The 18,542-nt window shown below is 36.5% G+C and overlaps 1 long non-coding RNA gene across 1 annotated transcript in view; it reads left to right on the plus strand.

Moving 5' to 3' along the window:
* LOC134737793 (uncharacterized) overlaps positions 1-18,542 on the plus strand; it is a 219,924-nt gene that overhangs the window by 12,303 nt on the left and 189,079 nt on the right. The gene's annotated exons all lie outside the window — the stretch shown is intronic.

Here is an 18,542-nt window from a genome sequence, read left to right on the forward strand (position 1 = left end):
CGTGGTGCCTGGCACAGAGTAAACTTTCGGTAAATAATCATTATTATTCTTAACTATTGTCCCTACTTGACCAGAACCTAGTTCTAGGTATAAGAATAATGCTACAGCACAGTCAAGGTGGAGAAGAGCCATTTTGGCCTCTTGGTCCAAGCATCCACTGTAACAAAGCGACTCAGCCTGATGTCCCATGATCATGAAAGGAGCTCATGGTAGGACTGAATGAACACTGGTATCTTACAAATATTTAGGCTGAATAATGAGGACCAGGGCCCAAGCCTTTAGTGTAGGCCTACTGCTTGAATAGGAAGGCCTTATACAACCAAAATGACCTACATTTCCAGCACATTTTCCTGATGCTCTGCAATATTTATCTTTTTCTTGGAAGAGCTCATTAGCAAGATGGAAGATGTTCAGGTTACTCACGAATGTACATATTATAGACTTCTCTTTATGAGTATATGTGTTAGTTTATTTTTGCATTGCTATAAATACCTGACGCTTGGTAATTTATAAAGAAAAGAGGTTTAATTAGCTCACAGTTCTGTAGGCTGTATAGGAAGCATGGTGCTGGCATCTGCTCAGCTTCTGGTAGGGCCATAGGGAGCTTTTACTCATGGCAGAAGACCAAGGGGGAAACAGGCATGGTGAGAGAGGGAGCAAGAGAGAGAGAGAAGGGGGAGGTCCCAGACTCTCTAAACAACTAGGTCTATTGTGAACTGAGTGAGAACTCACTCATCACCAAGGGGATGGTGCTAAGCCATTCATGAGGGATCTGCCCCCATCATCCAATACTTCCCACCAGGCCCCACCTCCAACATTGAGGATCACATTTCAACATGAGATTTGAAAGGGACACACCTCCAAATCCTATCAGTATATGAATTATGTTGAAATATACTTTTCTGGGGGAATATAGGGGAAGTAGGGCCAGTGGTTTGCTCATAAAAAAATTTCAAAAATTGTGAAAGCCATCATTAAAAATTAATTTATATATAAACCTGTACTAAATAAAAGATCTTAAAAACAAAGTTTATAAATACTCAAAACTCACCACTTCATAATTATTTTACTACATTTTACTAATATCTATGCTTTTAAGTTTGTGTCTCTGGTGTCTGTATGGGAGAAATATTCTACGGTGGTCTACTATTGTCATTGTACATCTTTTCTCAGTTCAGTGTATTCAGTGATGTCACCTTGGTAGCTTGAAATCAGCCATAATGGAAACAGTTACACCATGGAAACTGGTGAGCACTACAAATAAAGGCTTGATTTATTGTTTGTTGATTGTTGATTGCCTCGACCTTAGACAGTTATACAGGAAATGCACATTAAACTTAAATGTATGCCTTGACTGTAACCAGCACGGTGTGAATGGACCAAAAAATGAGGAAATATTCTTCAAGTATTCAAAAACAATTCTCTGATAGAGCAAAGAAGTCACTTCATCATTGAGAAACTACTGAAGTTCCTATATTTATCTTCGTTGTTTCACTTTCTTGTTAACATAAAAAAATGTGTTAACCAACATTTATGTCAGAACTATACTGTGGCTCATCAATTGCAGCCATAGATTGGCTGTGAATGCAACAGTTTAGTAAAAACAAAAACATTCTGTGAGATTCAATTAGCTATATATAATTCACAGTAACAAATATTGTATATATTATTATTTGCAAATTGTATGCTAAGAATCCTTCATATTAGTCACAATTTATAATAATTGTATGTATATGTCCATCTATCTATGCCTATATTACTTGTTTTAAATGAGAGATGGTTGTTAAATATTTTCCAGAATACTACTCATTGCAACCTATGGATCTAACCTTGTCTGATGTCAGTACTGCCCCTAAGGGTAGTATGTAATCATGTGGGGTAGTGGGTTTGGCCATTGTGATATTTTAAGTCCATGGAGATGCCACATCAGTAGTGATTAAAGCCAGAGAGGTAAAGCTTGAAGACTCAAAAATAAGAGTGAATGGTGACTTAAATTGGAGGCACACACTTGAAAAGGGACAGAGAGTAAGTCAGGATGGGAAACTAGACAGCCAGAGAAAGAATGAGATGAAGGACGGAGGTGGTTCCTGAATTCTCTCATTAAAGGAGGCCCATCTTATGTGAGGCTGCCAGATGATTTATTGTTCTGGGCGCATGTGTAAAGGTGTGTGTATTTTATGTATATGTACATACATTCACATTTATATACATATGTATATACATATATGTATGCATATATATGTGTAATTGTGAATCCATCTGAAGTTCAATTTTTTGTATGAAGGGAAGACCTGGCTTAATTTATTTTCTGAAAGTCTACCAAATTTTATTAGCATGCTCATCAGTAAAATACATTTTTAGTGAGAGAGACACTTGAAAAACAGTGGCTTAAACCAGAGGCTCTCAGACTTTTAAATAAGCTTCAGAATATCCTGGAGGACTTGTTAAAATCCAGATTGCTGGACTGCTTCTCCAGAGTTTTTGGTTCAGTAGGTCTGGAATGGGGCCAAAGAATCTGGATTTCTAACAAGTTCCCAGATGATACCAATGCTGCTGGTCTGAGGACTACCTTCAGAATTACTGGTTTCAACAAATAAAAGATTGACAAATATCAATGGTGATATGGTTTAGCTGTGTGTCATGGGAGAAACCAGTGGGAGAGAATTGAATCATGGGGGCAGGTCTTTCCCTCGCTGTTTTCATAATAGTGATTAAGTCTCATGAGATCTGATGGTTTTATAAAGGGGAGTTCCCCTGCACGTGCTCTCTTGCCTGCTGCCATGTAAAACATGACTTTTCTCCTCCTTTGCCTTCCACCATGATTGTGAGGCCTCCCCAGCTATGTGGAACTGTGAGTCCACTAAACGCCATTTTCTTTATAAATTGCCTGGTCTCAGGGACGTCTTTATTAGCAGCATGAAAATGGACTAATACAAATGGATACAAAAAACTGACTGTCTAGAGGTAGGCCACTCAGGCCTGGTTGTGGTGGTTGTGTGATACTTTGGAAACCTCATCTTCTTGTTTTTTTCTCCTCCATAATCCTGAAAGTGTGGCTTTAGGCCTCATGGTCTTGCAAGGCTCCTGCAATTTCATGTTTCTTTCAAGAAGAAGAGGAACAGCCTCCCCTAAACTCCCCTCCCCTTCCCCTTCTTCAGCCTCCATCTGGGGATTTCTGCTCACAGGGTTTTGGCTAGAACTGTGACACGTAGCCATTTTTACCTTTAATAATGACTTGAAAATGTAGATTATTTTTGCTTTTCAATTTCTTAAACTAGATACATTTCTACCCAAAACAAAACTGGACATGGTAGACATTTATGTGTTCTTTGTAATTTCAGTGGCAGTGTTTCTAGTGTCTCATTATTAAGATGTTGGCTTCTCATATAGACGAAGATTCTCTCTTGACCAAACTCTGCTTAGGCCCCCGTGACCTCTTTTTCAACTAGGCCTCAATTTTTGGATTTTCATGTTCGTCTCTGCATTGTACAGTTTTAGCAAGAATCCCGCCAGGTTAGTTTAACTAAAATCCCCCACCATCAATATCTGACTGATCACCTTCAATATCTAATGCAGTTCCTTCCTCATCCTCCACCATCCCCCTGGTGATATCTGAATACCTTGGCCTGCCTTGACAAGAATTCTGTTAGTTTTGTTCGGCCAGAATCCCCTCTTATCCCTGATGTATTCTCTTACTAGCTTTCCATCCACTGACGACCCACACTCTGCTCCTTGGCTATAGATTCCCACTTGCCCATTCTATATTTGGAATTAAGCCCAGTTCTATATTGAAGTCTCATTTCCTGCATTGTAATAGTCCTGAATAAGATCTGTTTTTATTGCTTTAACTACTATCCAGCTCTGTTTTTTCTTTGACAATATTAAGGAGATATCTTACTTTCCTTTCTCACTAATAAAAGGATATCAAGGCCAGGCATGGTGGCTTATGCCTGTAATCCCAGCACTTTGGGAGGCAAAGGCGGGTGGATCACCTGAAGTTAGGAGTTCGAGACCAGCCTGACCAACATGGTGAAGCCCCATCTCTACTAAAAATACAAAATTAGCCGGGTGTGGTGGTGCATGCCTATAATCCCAGCTACTTGGGAGACTGAGGCAGGAGAATCGCTTGAACCCAGGAGGCAGAGGTTGCAGTGAGCCGAGATTGCGCCATTGTACTCCAGCCTGGGCAACAAGAGTGAAAAAAACTCCATCTAAAAAAAAAAAAAGGATATCAAGAATAGATTCTTTAAATGTGATGATATGCTTTTCTTATTTCGTGTATTGATGTAGCTGGACTCATTGCATTGGCACATGTCCTAATAATAGATTATCATTGTATTTATGTATGATTATTTTCTTATGGTATATTAAATTTTATTGCATATATTTTGTTTAGATTTTTACATTGTTTTTCATTAATTAAATTGATATGTAGTTGACTTCAGAGTTATATTTAACAAGTTTTATATCAGGGTTATTCTAGCTTTACCAAAAAATAGCTATTAAGTGTGCAGTGTGTCCCTGTGAATCTACTAAGCTGAGGTTTACATGCATTATCCCATTTAAGTTTCACAGCAATTTTATGAAATTTATGCCTTAATTGTTATTCTTGTTTAGATAAGAATACTGAATTTGAGAGAGCTCATCTATGGCCACTGATCTAGAATATTCTAAGGCTCTTATTCCCTAGACTGATTTTGTATTTATTTGTTTCACTAGGAAGCCTTCCATCTTTTGTTACTTTGTAGAATAGTTTATGTTATGTTGTGTGGAAATTATTGATTTCTCAGATGATTTAAGTAATTTATCCATAATATAAATCCAGGCACCTATTATCTGATTCTATAGTCATTTGATGAATTTGTTTTATGATAATTTAGCATTTTATTTATAGTTGAACTAGATTTTCTTTTTTCTTTTTTATTTTTTTTGAGACAGAGTCTCGCCCTGTCACCCAGGCTGGAGTGCAGTGGCACAGTCTCAGCTCACTGCAACCTCCACCTCCCAGGTTCACGCCATTCTCCTGCCTCAGCCTCCCGAGTAGCTGAGTAGCTGGGACTACAGGCGTGTGCCACCATGCCCGGCTAATTTTTTGTATTTTTAGTAGAGACAGGGTTTCACCGTGTTAGCCAGGATAGTCTTGATCTCCTGACCTCGTGATCCACCCACCTCGGCCTCCCAAAGTGCTGGGATTACAGGTGTGAGCCAGCGCGCCTGGCCTTGAACTAGATTTTCAATGTCTTCGTTGTCATTGAGATTGTCAAATTTATTAGCATAGAATTGAACACAAAATACACATATAAAAATCACCTCCATAGTTGTCACAATCTCTTTCTATTAAAGAATTATAATTACATTATATTTTTCTCAACGAGACTATTGCTTTATCTGTCAGTTTTCTCTGTCTATTTTCTAATTTACTGTATTGTAAATATAAGATCATTACTTTCTGCCTCCTGCCTACCTTAAATACTACTATAGTTATTTCTTCCTAATATCTTAAAAGAATTAGCAATGGCTTAGTCTATTTTGTGTTTCCATAGCAGAATATCTGATATTGGGTAATTTATAAAGAAAAGAGATGGGCCAGGCATGGTGAGTCATGCCTGTAATCCCAGCACTTTGGGAGGCCAAGAGGAGAGGCTAACTTGAGGCCAGAAATTCAAGACCTGCCTGGCCAACGTGGCAAAACCCCATCTGTACTAAAAATACAAAATATAGTCAGCCATGGTGGTACACCCCTGTAATCCCAGCAGCTACTTGGGAGGCTGAGGCATAAGAATTGCTGGAACCCAGGAGACAGAGGTTGCAGTGAGCTGAGATTACACCACTGTACTCCACCCTCAGCAATAGAGTGAGACTCCTGTCTCAAAAAAAAAAAAAAAAAAAGAAAAGTAAAGAGATGTATTTGGCTTACAGTTCTGGTGACTGCAAAGTCCAAGGTTGGGCAGTTGCATCTGTCGAGGGCCTCATGCTTTTTCCACTCATGGTGGAAAGTGGAAGAGGAGTGGGCATGTGAAAAGAGGACACATGGTGAGAGAGGAAACAAGGGAGATCAACTGAGAAAGCCAGATTCTTTCTTAGTAACGCACTCTCAAAGGAACTTATCCATTCTTGAGAGTGAGAACTCATTCACCCATGAGGGGGTATTAATCTATTTACGAGGGATATACTTCTATGATCCAGACACTAGGCCCCACCTCCTAACATTGCCACATTGGGGATCAAATTTCACCATGAGATTCGGCTGGGACAAACCACATTCAAACCATAGAAATCTAATTTCTCTATATATTTTATTATTTTAAAAAATTGATGCAAGATTTTGAGTCTATCCATTTATTTTCAAATATGGCTGAAGGTTGAATTCCTTACCTTTTTGTATATGTTATTTTCCTTTTCATTATTCTCTGTTAGTCTCTCATTTTGCATTTGATTTCTTGTTTAGTCAACAGTTATTTAGAAGAAATTATTTTAGTTAGTAAAGGGTTATGAATATTTGTCTGAATTTTTACTATTAACTTTTGGTTATTTTGCATTTTGTTTTATGTTATGATTAGAGAAAACCAGTACAATTTTCATTTTCTAAGTTTACTGAGATTTTGTTTCTAGAAAATGATGGAATAATATTTTTCAAGGATATTGTAAAAAAAAGACTATATATATTTGTCATAGATAAAATATGTTATATAACTTAGCTTTCTAAATGAATTTGTTATCAATTAAATACTTGACACTTGATGTTTCATAGGCTTATAGTGGTTTATGAAGAATCCCAATACAGCTTATTTCTGTCCATTTCTTCTATTTCTATTAGTATGAACTTTTTATATTATTGTAACCTGACAAAATTTTATAACTCTTATCTCTCCTTTTAATCTTCTAAATTCATCTTCTTTAACTCATATATGCTTTTATTCCTCCATGGGTGTTTTCTTGTCAACAGTAATATCACTCTTCTACTTTTTAAATCTTTAAAAAACATTTGTTGAAAATATTGTTGACTATCTCATTTTCTTAAGGTTTTTGCTTACTTTATTTTCAGTATTTTTAATGTAAGCAGCAGTTATTTGGATTTTTATAAAGCTGAATCTGAACATTTTGTTTTTCTTAATAGGGATTTTTTTTTTTTTTTGGAAATGGGGTCTTGCTGTGTTGCCCAAGCTGGTCTGGAACAGAGATCCTCCCTCAGCCTCCCAAGTAACTGGGATTATAGGTGTGTGTCACTGCATGCAGCAATAAGAAATTTTAATCCATATACATTAATTATCACAAGTAATCTTTTAAATCTACTTTTGAGATTTTATTTTTCTAAGTTTATTCTTCTTGTTCTTTATTAATCTGCCTTTTACTAGATGAACTATATATTTTTCAGTTGTGTTTGTTTCAGGGATTTGGAAGACACAGTCCCACTTTTAGTTCTTTCAGTTTCTTTTATTCAGAGTTATTTTTTAGTTAAAATGTGAAAGTATGTAAAACTTTAATTATTCATTCAGCAAGCATTTCTGATTGGATTTTGTAAGCGAGACACTATTGTAGGCCATGAGATAGCATGGTTGGCAAATAAATAAATTCAAATTCATTGGTTTTGACAATGATTTCTTGGATATGACACCAAAAGCACAGGCAAAGAAAATGAAAACAGACAAGTGGAACTACAGCAAACTGAAAAGCTTCTACGCAGCAAAGGAAACAATAAAGAGAATGACAAGTCAATCTGTAGAATGGGAGAAAATATTTACAAAGTACATATCTGATAAAGGGTTAATATCAAAAATATATAAGGAACTCCTACAACTCAATAAGAGAAAAACAAGTAACCCAATTTAAAAATTGGCAAAGGACTTGAATGGATGTTAATTCAATCAAGACTTACAAATTACCAATGAGCATATAAAAAAATACTCATCCCTAATTGTTAGGGAAATACAAATCAAGCTACAATGAGATATCATCTCACATCAGTTAAGATGGCTATTATAAAAACAAAAACAAAACAAAACAAGATAACAACTGTTGATTAGAGTGTGGAGAAAAGGAACTCTTGTACACTGTTAGTAGGAATGTAAATTGGTTACAACCACTGTGGAAAACAGTGTGGAGGTCTCTTGAAAAATTAAATATAGAACTATCATATCATCCAGCAATCACACTTGTAGGTGTATACCCCAAATGATTAAAATTATAATCTTGAAGAAATATCTGTACTCCCATGTTCATTGCAGCATTACTTACAATATCAAAGACATAGAAACAACCTAAATGCCCATCAACAAATTAATGGAATAAAGAAAATGTGGTTTATATATACAGTGAAATATTATTCAGCCTTAAAAAAAGAAGAAACTTCTGGTTGGGTGCGGTGGCTCATGCAGTCACAGCACTTTGGGAGGCTGAGGCAGGCGGATCACCTGAGGACAGGAGTTTGAGACCAGCTTGCCCAATGTGGTGAAACCCCATCTCTACTAAAAATACAATACTTAAGCCAGGCATAGTGGTGGGCGCCTGTAATCCCAGCTACTTGGGAGGCCGAAGCAGGAGAATCACCTGAACCTGGGAGGCAGAAGTTGCAGTGAGCCAAGATTGCGCCATTGTACTCCAGCCTGGGTGACAAGAGCGAAACTTCATCTCAAAAAGAGAAGAAGAATAAGAAACTTCTGACATTTGCAACAACCAACTACATGGATTAACCTGGAGAACATTAGAGTAAGTGAAATAAGTCGGCATAGAAGGACAAATACTGCAAGATTCTATGTATATGAGGTACCTAAATTAGTCAGATTCACTGAAGCAGAGAACAGAACAGTGGTTACCAGGAGAAGGGAGAAATGGCGGCGGGGAGGTTGTTCAATTGATATAAAGGTTCAGTTATGCCAGATAAATTAGTTCTAGAGATCTGCTATACAGCATAATGACTATAATCAACGATGCTGTATTGTGTACTTTAAAATTTGTGAGAAGGGTAAATCTCATGTTAAATATTCTTACCACAAAACCAAACCAAAACGAAAAAACAAAGAGACACAAATAAACTTTTGTGGGTGATGGATATGTCTGTTGTCTTTATTGTGGTGATGATTTCATGGGATATGCATATATCCTAACTCATCAAATTTTATACATTAAATATATGCAGTTTTTATGTATCAACTATATCTCAATAAAGCTGTTTTTAAAAAAGACTATTAAATATGTCTTTCCAAATTATAATTATGTAAAGTGTTATAAGGAGAAGTACATAGTGTCATAGTATCATGGTATCATAAGGTTGAATAAGAGAAGAAAAGTTGACTCAGACATGAAGGCCAGGCAGGCCTTGGCCTGTTCATTGTCCATCTTGTTGCTTGGCTTGGCATAAAACTTTGTAACTATTTGGGGGTCATGGGTCCCCCATTTCAGGTTGGCTAAGGCTTGGTAGCAACAACACAGTGACTTTTGTCTTAAAAGAAAGCATTTATTTCATTTATATACATCCGATTATCTTCCAAGTGACCAAGGCCAAAAGATAGCTTTCTTTAAAATGATTCTGAGACTGTTTTTTTTTTTTTGCTTTTAAATGTAAATAGAAGCAAACAAATAATCCATCAACAACAACAACAACAAAATCTATTTTTCAAAAAAGGATTTTATGACTTTTCTGAAATCTAATGCACTTTTGTGCAGTTAAGAATTTAATATTCTGCCTTTCATTCTTGGCAAAACCTCTTGAAAAGGTGATACATTTGTCCCTGATTTTGATAAAATGACTTTAATTGCAGGAGACAGTATTCATGTAGGATGCAGACGGCCCCTTAATGTCAGTGTAGTCCAGTAGAGAACATAATGAGGCTCAGTACTGTGTGTACAGCTTTCATCTTCAGCCATGAATCAAAATTAAACAAGTAGTTCATCATTTCAGGCACTCCATCTGCACCTTAGGTACCAAGATGTTTTGTTCAATTGAATTTTTACTCAACAAATAAACGTTTTACCATTTCAAATGTCCTGGCAGCCTTTAGAATTTTCAAAAAGTGTTCATAAACTAGGGATTTTTCTTGGATGTCATCAGTGTGAATATACTGGATAAAAACCAGGAATCTGGCAGCACAGAGGAATATTAGGATCTAATTACATCCTGAAGATAAAGGTAATAATTGTCAATTCATCTATATCTTACTTCAAAACATAAGAAGACCAACAATTCTGGACTGGATAAAATCATTTGTCAGAGATATAGCCTTACTTTTTCCCCTCTTCTCCAAGACACAACCAATTCCATCATTTCCAGGGTACTTGGTTTTACCATGGTCCCTATAGCTGTGAGAGTCTTCTTTTTGTTTGGATTTGAGATAGGCAAATTTGGAAGATGCTTTTAGATAAGGATTGTGTGTTAGAACTAATTCAACCATTATCTAGTGTTTGCACAATGAACCTCCTTTTTTCACAGATTTGTGCTGATGTATTGTTAGGATGTACAGCTGTAAGGTCAACTTTACTGTCCTCGTGTTTCATAACACATAACAATGTGATGCATTTCCTTGAATGCCTTTACATTGGTCTTGAAACCGTCTTGAGGCAGGAATCAGCAATCTGTCCTACCCCCCAAAATGAAACTAACTTTAAAACCATTGTCAAAGAAAGACTATTTCTGTGTCTTTTTCTTCTCTTTCTTTACTCTATTTTTTCTTAGCAATTAGCCTATTTATCTCAAATTGTGTTCTCCACTTAGCAAAACAAAACAAAACAAAAAAATCTTATCTGCAAAACTATAGTCTGAGAGAAGTATAAATCACAGCAGTGTGACAAGAAGCAGGCATGTCGAGGATTGCTGGCACCATTCTCTCTGCAGTTGTACGATCTTTAACATGAGAATGAAAAAAAAAGTGCTACTGGAGACCAGGTTCCACCAAAATAATGGAAAAAACCAAAAAAGCAGAAAATCTTGAAATGCATGAGATGTATAATCTAAATTAGGAGATAAGCAAAGGGAATTCCTACAACAATTAGGAGGTGATGGTGCAAGACATTAGTGGTGCAATTTATTTCTACTCCAGATAAAAGCAGAATGAAAGTTCTCAGAAGGGAAGTCTTCAAAAATAAAACATGAAAACAGAGAACTTATGTCTGATGAAATATTATTCTGACAACTGGCAAGTGTGTGAAAAATTAGCAATAAATATAAGTAAAAATGAAATAAATGAAAACAGGCAGGAATCAGAGATGTCAGGTGGCCTAGACAGGGATTCCCAATTATGGCAAAGTGAAGAGGCTGGCAAATATTCTCCCACTAAAATAAGTATGAAACTGGACACATTTAAGTATAAACAGACAAACAACACATATTTCAGGGCTCTGGAAATTAAACAAATACAAACAACAAATTGAGAATTTATTAATTTAAAAAAAAATCACTGAACTTCAGTTAAGCACGATGGACGTCTGTGCCATTCTTGTCTGGGGTGATTCCCATCTAATCCTTCAGTCATTTGGCATGACAGTTCTGTCTGGTGGGGCTGGTCATAAAACTATTAATAGCAGCTTTGCTGCTGTAGAGGCTGACTTGATTTGGAGTGCAGAGCAAAAAACTCCCGTATCCAAATAGGAAAAGAATAATGAAACCCATAATACTGCAATACAAGCCTGAAGTTGTTATCCTCAATGGGGTGAACAGCAGAACCGAGAGCATCATAGAAGAGCTAGCTGAGGTCTTCACAACACATCACTGGCAGACTGGAAGGCCATGCATATGTACAGAGAAGACCTGTAAGGACACTGCAGGAAGTAAAAGTCTGATATGTGGATGTGCTCCCATTGCACAAACAGATCCATCAATGGGGTATAAGCCCTACTGGCTCAAGGTGCTGGAGCACAACATCTGGCCAGTCTTGGGCTGACCACTAAGCTATACATACTCTGTTGATCCCCAATTTAGTCTGACAGAGAAAAAGCAAGAGAAGACACAAATTACTACAGCAAATTCAAGAATAAAAGAGAGCACATCACTACCACCCCTCAAAAATTAAAATAATGGTAAGAAAATATTATCAGTTATGTAATGGCCTTCTTTGTCTCTTTTGGTCTTTGTTGGTTTAAAGTCTGTTTTATCAGAGACTAGGATTGCAACCCCTGCCTTTTTTTGTTTTCCATTTGCTTGGTAGCTCTTCCTCCATCCCTTATTTTGAGCCTATGTATGTCTCTGCACGTGAGATGGGTTTCCTGAATACAGCACACTGATGGGTCTTGACTCTTTATCCAATTTGCCAGTTTGTGTCTTTTAATTGGAGCATTTAGCCCATTTACATTTAAGGTTAATATTGTTATGTGTGAATTTGATCCTGTCATTATGATGTTAGCTGGTTATTTTGCTCATTAATTGATGCAGTTTCTTCCTAGCCTTGATGGTCTTTACAATTTGGCATGATTTTGCAGTGGCTGGTACCAGTTGTTCCTTTCCACGTTTAGTGCTAATATCCAGAATCTACAATGAACTCAAACAAATTTACAAGGAAAAAAAACTACCCCATCAAAAAGTGGGCAAAGGATATGAACAGACACTTCTCAAAGAAGACATTTATGCAGCCAAAAGACACATGAAAAAATGCTCATCATCACTGGCCATCAGAGAAATGCAAATCAAAACCACAATGAGATACCATCTCACACCAGTTAGAGTGGCGATCATTAAAAAGTCAAGAAACAACAGGTGCTGGAGAGGATGTGGAGAAATAGGAACACTTTTACACTGTTGGTGGGACTGTAAACTAGTTCAACCATTGTGGAAGTCAGTGTGGCGATTCCTCAGGGATCTAGAACTAGAAATACCATTTGACCCAGCCATCCCATTACTAAGTATATACCCAAATGATTATAAAACATACTGCTATAAAGACACATGCACACGTATGTTTATTGCGGCACTATTCACAATAGCAGACTTGGAACCAACCCAAATGTCCAACAATGGTAGACTGGATTAAGAAAATGTGGCACATATACACCATGGAATACTATGCAGCCATAAAAAATGAGTTCATGTCCTTAGTAGGGACACGGATGAAGCTGGAAGCCATCATTCTGAGCAAACTATCACAAGGACAAAAAACCAAACACCGCATGTTCTCACTCATAGGTGGTAATTGAACAATGAGAACACATGGACACAGGAAGGGGAGCATCACACACTGGGGCCTTTTGTGAGGTGGGGGGAGTGGGGAGGGATAGCATTAGGAGATATACCTAATGTTAAATTACAAGTTAATGGGTGCAGCACACCAACATGGTACATGTATACATATGTAACAAACCTGCACATTGTGCACATGTACCCTAAAACTTAAAGTATAATTTAAAAAAAGAAAAAAAAAGAAAATATTATCAACAATTTTATGTCAGCAAATTAGACATTTTAAGGGAAGCAGACATTTTCCTAGCACAAACTACTGAAACTGACTCTAAAAGAAATAGAAAATTGAAATAGACTGACAAAAAATAAATTAATAATAAAAAATTCACTAAAAAAAACCCCAGGCCCAGATATCTTCACAGGTGAATTCTAACAGACATTCTAACAAACATTAAGTAAGAAATAATAGCAACCCTTCACAAATTCTACCAGAAAATAGAAGATAGTTGGCATTTCACATTCCATGAGACCAGTATTATCCTGAGAGGAAAGGCTCATGAAGATATCTCAAGAAAAGAAAACTACAGATCAAACCTTTCTTGAAAACAAATGCAATATTTTTTTGAAAAATTAGCAAACAAAATCCAGCAACATAAAAAGATGTACCATGACCAAGTGGGATTTATCCTAGAAATGCAAGGTTGTCTTAACATCTGTATATAAATCAGTGTAATACACCATATTAATAAGGCAAGGTATACAAAAATGCATGGTCATCTCAGGAAACAGAAGAACCAATTGAAAAAAATATCCTGCACCCATAAATAAAACTCTCAACAAATTGGGAATAGCAGAGAACTTTCTCAGAGTGCTAAAGGACATTTACAAAAGCCTCTACTTAACATCATAAATTGCTAAAAAATAGTGCTCTGTTCCTAAAATCAAGAATAAGGTAAAGACATCTATTCTTACCCGTTTTGCTTAATATTATACTAGAGACTCTGACCACCGCAATCAGATAAGACAAAGAAATTAAAGGCATATAGATTGAAAAGGAAGAAGTAAAACTTTTTTTTGAGGACAACATGATCTTGAACATAGAAACTCCTAGGAAATCTAAAATACAAACCAAAAAACTAGAACTAAAAAGGAAGTTCAACAAGGTCACAGGATATAAGATAAGTGTGCAAAAATAAATGTTTTTTTCTTTATTCTAGCAATGAACAATTGGAAAATGAAATTCCATTCCTAACAGCATCAAAAAAATAAAATACTCAGCTGGGCCCAGTGGCTCATGCCTGTAATCCCTGTAGTTTGGGAGGCCGAGGCAGGTGGATCGCTTGAGATCCAGCCTGGCCAACATGGCAAAACCCCATCTCTACTAAAAATACAAAAATTAGCTGAGTGAGACCAGCCTGGCCAACATGGCAAAACCCCATCTCTACTAAAAATACAAAAATTAGCTGAGTGTGGTGGCAAGCATCTGTAGTCCCAGCTACTCCGGAGGCTGAGGCAGGAGACACTCTTGAATCTGTGAGATGGAGGTTGAGATGGCGCCACTTGACTGTAGCCTAGGTGACAGGGCGAGACTCTGTCTCAAAATAAATAAATAAAGTAAAATAAAATAAAATAAAATACTGAGAAATAAATGTAACAAAAGTTCGAGACTTATTCACAGAAAACTACAAACCATTGCTGCTGAGAAATAGTAAGATCAAAATAAATGGAGACATATTATGTTCTAAGACTGAGAGGCTCAATATTGTTAAGATGATAATTCTCTGCAGATTCAACACATTTTCTGTCAAAAATCCCATCAGGCTTTTACATTTCTTTTTTCTAGAAATTGACAAGCTGCTCCTAAAATTATATGGAAACACAAAGAACAAAGACTAGTCAATACAGTTTTGAAAAAGAAAAACAAATTTGGATGACTCGGAATACCCATTTATAAAACTTACTATGAATCCACAGTAATCAATATGATGGAGTATTTGGGTAAGGATAGACATATGAATCAATGAGACAAAATTGAGAGTTGAGAAATAAACTTTTCCCTTTATGGTCAATTAATGTTCAGCAAATGTGCCAAGGCAGTTCAGTGGGGGAAAGGAGACTCTTTTCAACAAATAACTGACTCTAGGACAACTAGGTATCCACCTATTCAAAAACAGTGAACTCAGACTCTTATCTCAAACCATACATATAAATTAACTCAAAATAGCTAATACATCTAAACTTAGGAACTAAAACTATAAATATCTAGAATAAAACACTGGAGGAAATCTTTGTGACTTTGGATTAGGCAAAGATTTTTAAGATGTGATACCAAAAGAAAAAAAGACAGTAACATGGACTTAATAAAATTAGAGATATGTGCTCTTTATGTTAGTTTTCCAGGCTGTATAACAAATTGCCACAAAATTAGTGGCTTAAAACAACACATACTTATTCTACTATTATTTCTGTGAGTCAGGAATCAGGGCATAGCTCAATTGGATTCACTGCTTAGGGCTGCAGTGAAGGTGTCAGCAGGACTCAGGTCTCATATGAGACTCAACTAGAAAAGGTCCATTTCCCGGATTGTTAGCAACATTCAGTACCGGGATCGTAGGGCTCATGGCATCTCACTTCTTCAAAGGCAGGAAGACATGAATTATTATAGCAAATTGAAGAATAAAAGAGGAAGGAAAGAGAGTGACAAAGAGGAGATAGAAAAATGGCAAGATATGTCCTACACTTTTATGTAATCATGTTCCTGGAACCACCTTTGCTGCATCCAATTGGTTAGAAGCCAATCACAAAGGGTTCAACACACTCAAGGGGAGGAATTATACCAAATCACCAATACCGGGAGACAGAGTTATGAGAGCCATCTTCAAGTCTGTTCACTACACTCTTCCAAAAGCAACAGTATGAAAATAAAAAAAGATAAGCCACCAACTTGGAGAAAATATTTGCAAAGCACACATCTTAGAGGTTGGCAAACTATGGCCTGAAGGCCAAATTTGTCCTATGATCTGTTTTGGTAAGGCTCATAAGCTAAGAATGGTTTTTACAGTTTTAAAGTGTTGTTAAAAAAAGCATATGAAAAAGAGATCCTTTATAGCCTGCAAAACATAAAATATTTATTATCTCTTAATTGACAGAAAAAATGTGTGAGCCCCTGATAGATCTGTTAAAGGACTTATATCCAGAATACATAAGAAACTTTTACAAATCATTAATAAGAAGACAAACAACTCTCTTAAAAATGGTTGTTTTAGGCTGGGTGCAGTGGCTCACATCTGTAATCCCAGCACTTTGGGAAGCTGAGGCAGGAAGATCACTTAAACCTAGGAGTTTGAGACTAGCTTGGGAAACAAAGTGAAAGCCCCATCTCTAAAAAAAAATTAAAAACAAAACAAAACAACAACAACAACAAAAACCTAGCTGAGTGTGGTGACATGTACCTGTAGTTGCAGCTACTTGGAAGGGAGTCTGAGGTGGGAAGATCACTTGATCCCAGGAGCTGGAAGCTTCAGTGAGCTATGATTACACCACTGCACTCCAGCCTAGGCAACAGAGCAAGACCCTATCTTATAAAAATAATAAAATAAAATAAAGGGTATTTTAGGCAGAATTCACCCCCTTGCCTGGAATGTCCATGCCCCAATTCTTCTGTTGAATATGTTATGCAACATAGCATAAGGAATTTTTGCTGATGTAATTCAGGTTAGTTATAGACTTTAAGACTGGGATACTATCCTAGGTTATCTGGGTGGTCTCAATTTAATAATGCTAACCTTTAGAAGCTAGAGACAGAAAGATGAGGTAGAAAGAGATGAGCTAGCTAGAAAGATAGAAATGATCTTTTCTTTACCTAGAAAAGGTATAATAGAGTCAGAGAGAGATTCAAAGTATGAGAGGCACACAACTCCTTGTTGCTGGAGGCAGTCACATAGAAAGTAAAAGAAGAAATCCAGGTAGCCTTTAGGAGCAAAGATTGGTCCCTAGATGATAGCCAGCTAGGCAATGAAGATGTTAGTCCTAGATAAGCACAAGGAACCAAATTCGGCCAACAACCTGAGCGAGCTTGAGAGAGGTTTCTTTTCCAGAGCCTCTGGTAAATCCCACTGAGACCTTAATTTGTCTTATGAAACCCTAGGCAGAAAACCCAGCTGAGCTCACCTGGACTTCTGTCCTACAGAAACTGTGAGATGATAAATTTGTATTGGTTGAAGCAACCAAATTTGTGTTAATTTGTTATGGCAGCAATAAAAAAACAATACAGTGGGTAACAGATTTGAACAGATATTTCACCAAAAAGATTATACTAATGGCTAATAAGCCTATAAAAACATGCTCAAAATAATTAGTGATTAGGAAAATGTGAATTAAAATGAGATACTGCAACGTATCCATTAAATGGCTTGAAAAAAAGACTGACGACATCAAGTGTAGGTGAGGACAGGGAGTAACTGGAACTCTCATACATTGCTTTTGGGATGGTAGAATGAGACAGCTACTTTGGAAAAAGGTTAGTAGTTTTTAAAAAGTGAAACATAAACTTACTGTGAAACTCAGAAATTCCATGCCTAGATATCTACCCAAGGGAAATGAAATCATAAGTCCACATAAAACTTGTACACGTATGTTCACAGCAGCAATATTTCTAGTAGCCAAAAAGTGGAAACAATTCATCAACTGGTGAAAGGATTAACAAAGTGTTGTATACCTATAAAGTAGAATACAATTCATCAATAAAAAGATACAGACTACAGATACATGCTATGACATAATGAATCTCAAAATATTATGCTAAGTGAAAGAAACCAGATGCAAAAGACTACGTATTACATGATTCCATTTATATGAAGTTTCCAGAAAAGGCAAATTTATAGAGACAGAAAACAGATGAATGGTTGCCTGGGGCTGGGAGTGGAAGTGAAGATTGACTGCAAACAGGCACAAGGGAGTTTTTTGGGGTGATGGAAACGTTTCAAAGCTAGATTATGATGATAGTTGCATTACTCTGTACATTTACCAAAGTTCACTGAATTGTATACTTATGATGGGTGCATTTTATGGTGTATAACTTGTACCTCAATCAAAAAAGATGGCAATAATTAACTTCGGTGAAAATATAAGAAAGGAAATGTAATCATAGTACAGTGCTCAGCTGTGAGTAATATTTACACAGACTTAACAGAATATTGATTTAATCTAAAAATGACTACAACTGAATTGGAATCATAGAGGAGGGAAAGCAGAGGCAATGGGAGTCTAAGAGTAAAGTGCTAAACTACCATAATAGGAAGTAATTAGATAATGCTCAACATTCATGTATCTAAGAATAGGAAATACACATACTATTTAAACATATAAAGTTAGATAAATGTCAAAAGAAACAGCTGAAAGAATCAACGTGACTGCTTCTGAAATTACCAAGCAGGGAGTA

This window comes from Pongo pygmaeus, chromosome 12 (assembly GCF_028885625.2).
Source record: "Pongo pygmaeus isolate AG05252 chromosome 12, NHGRI_mPonPyg2-v2.0_pri, whole genome shotgun sequence".
NCBI lineage: Eukaryota > Metazoa > Chordata > Mammalia > Primates > Hominidae > Pongo > Pongo pygmaeus.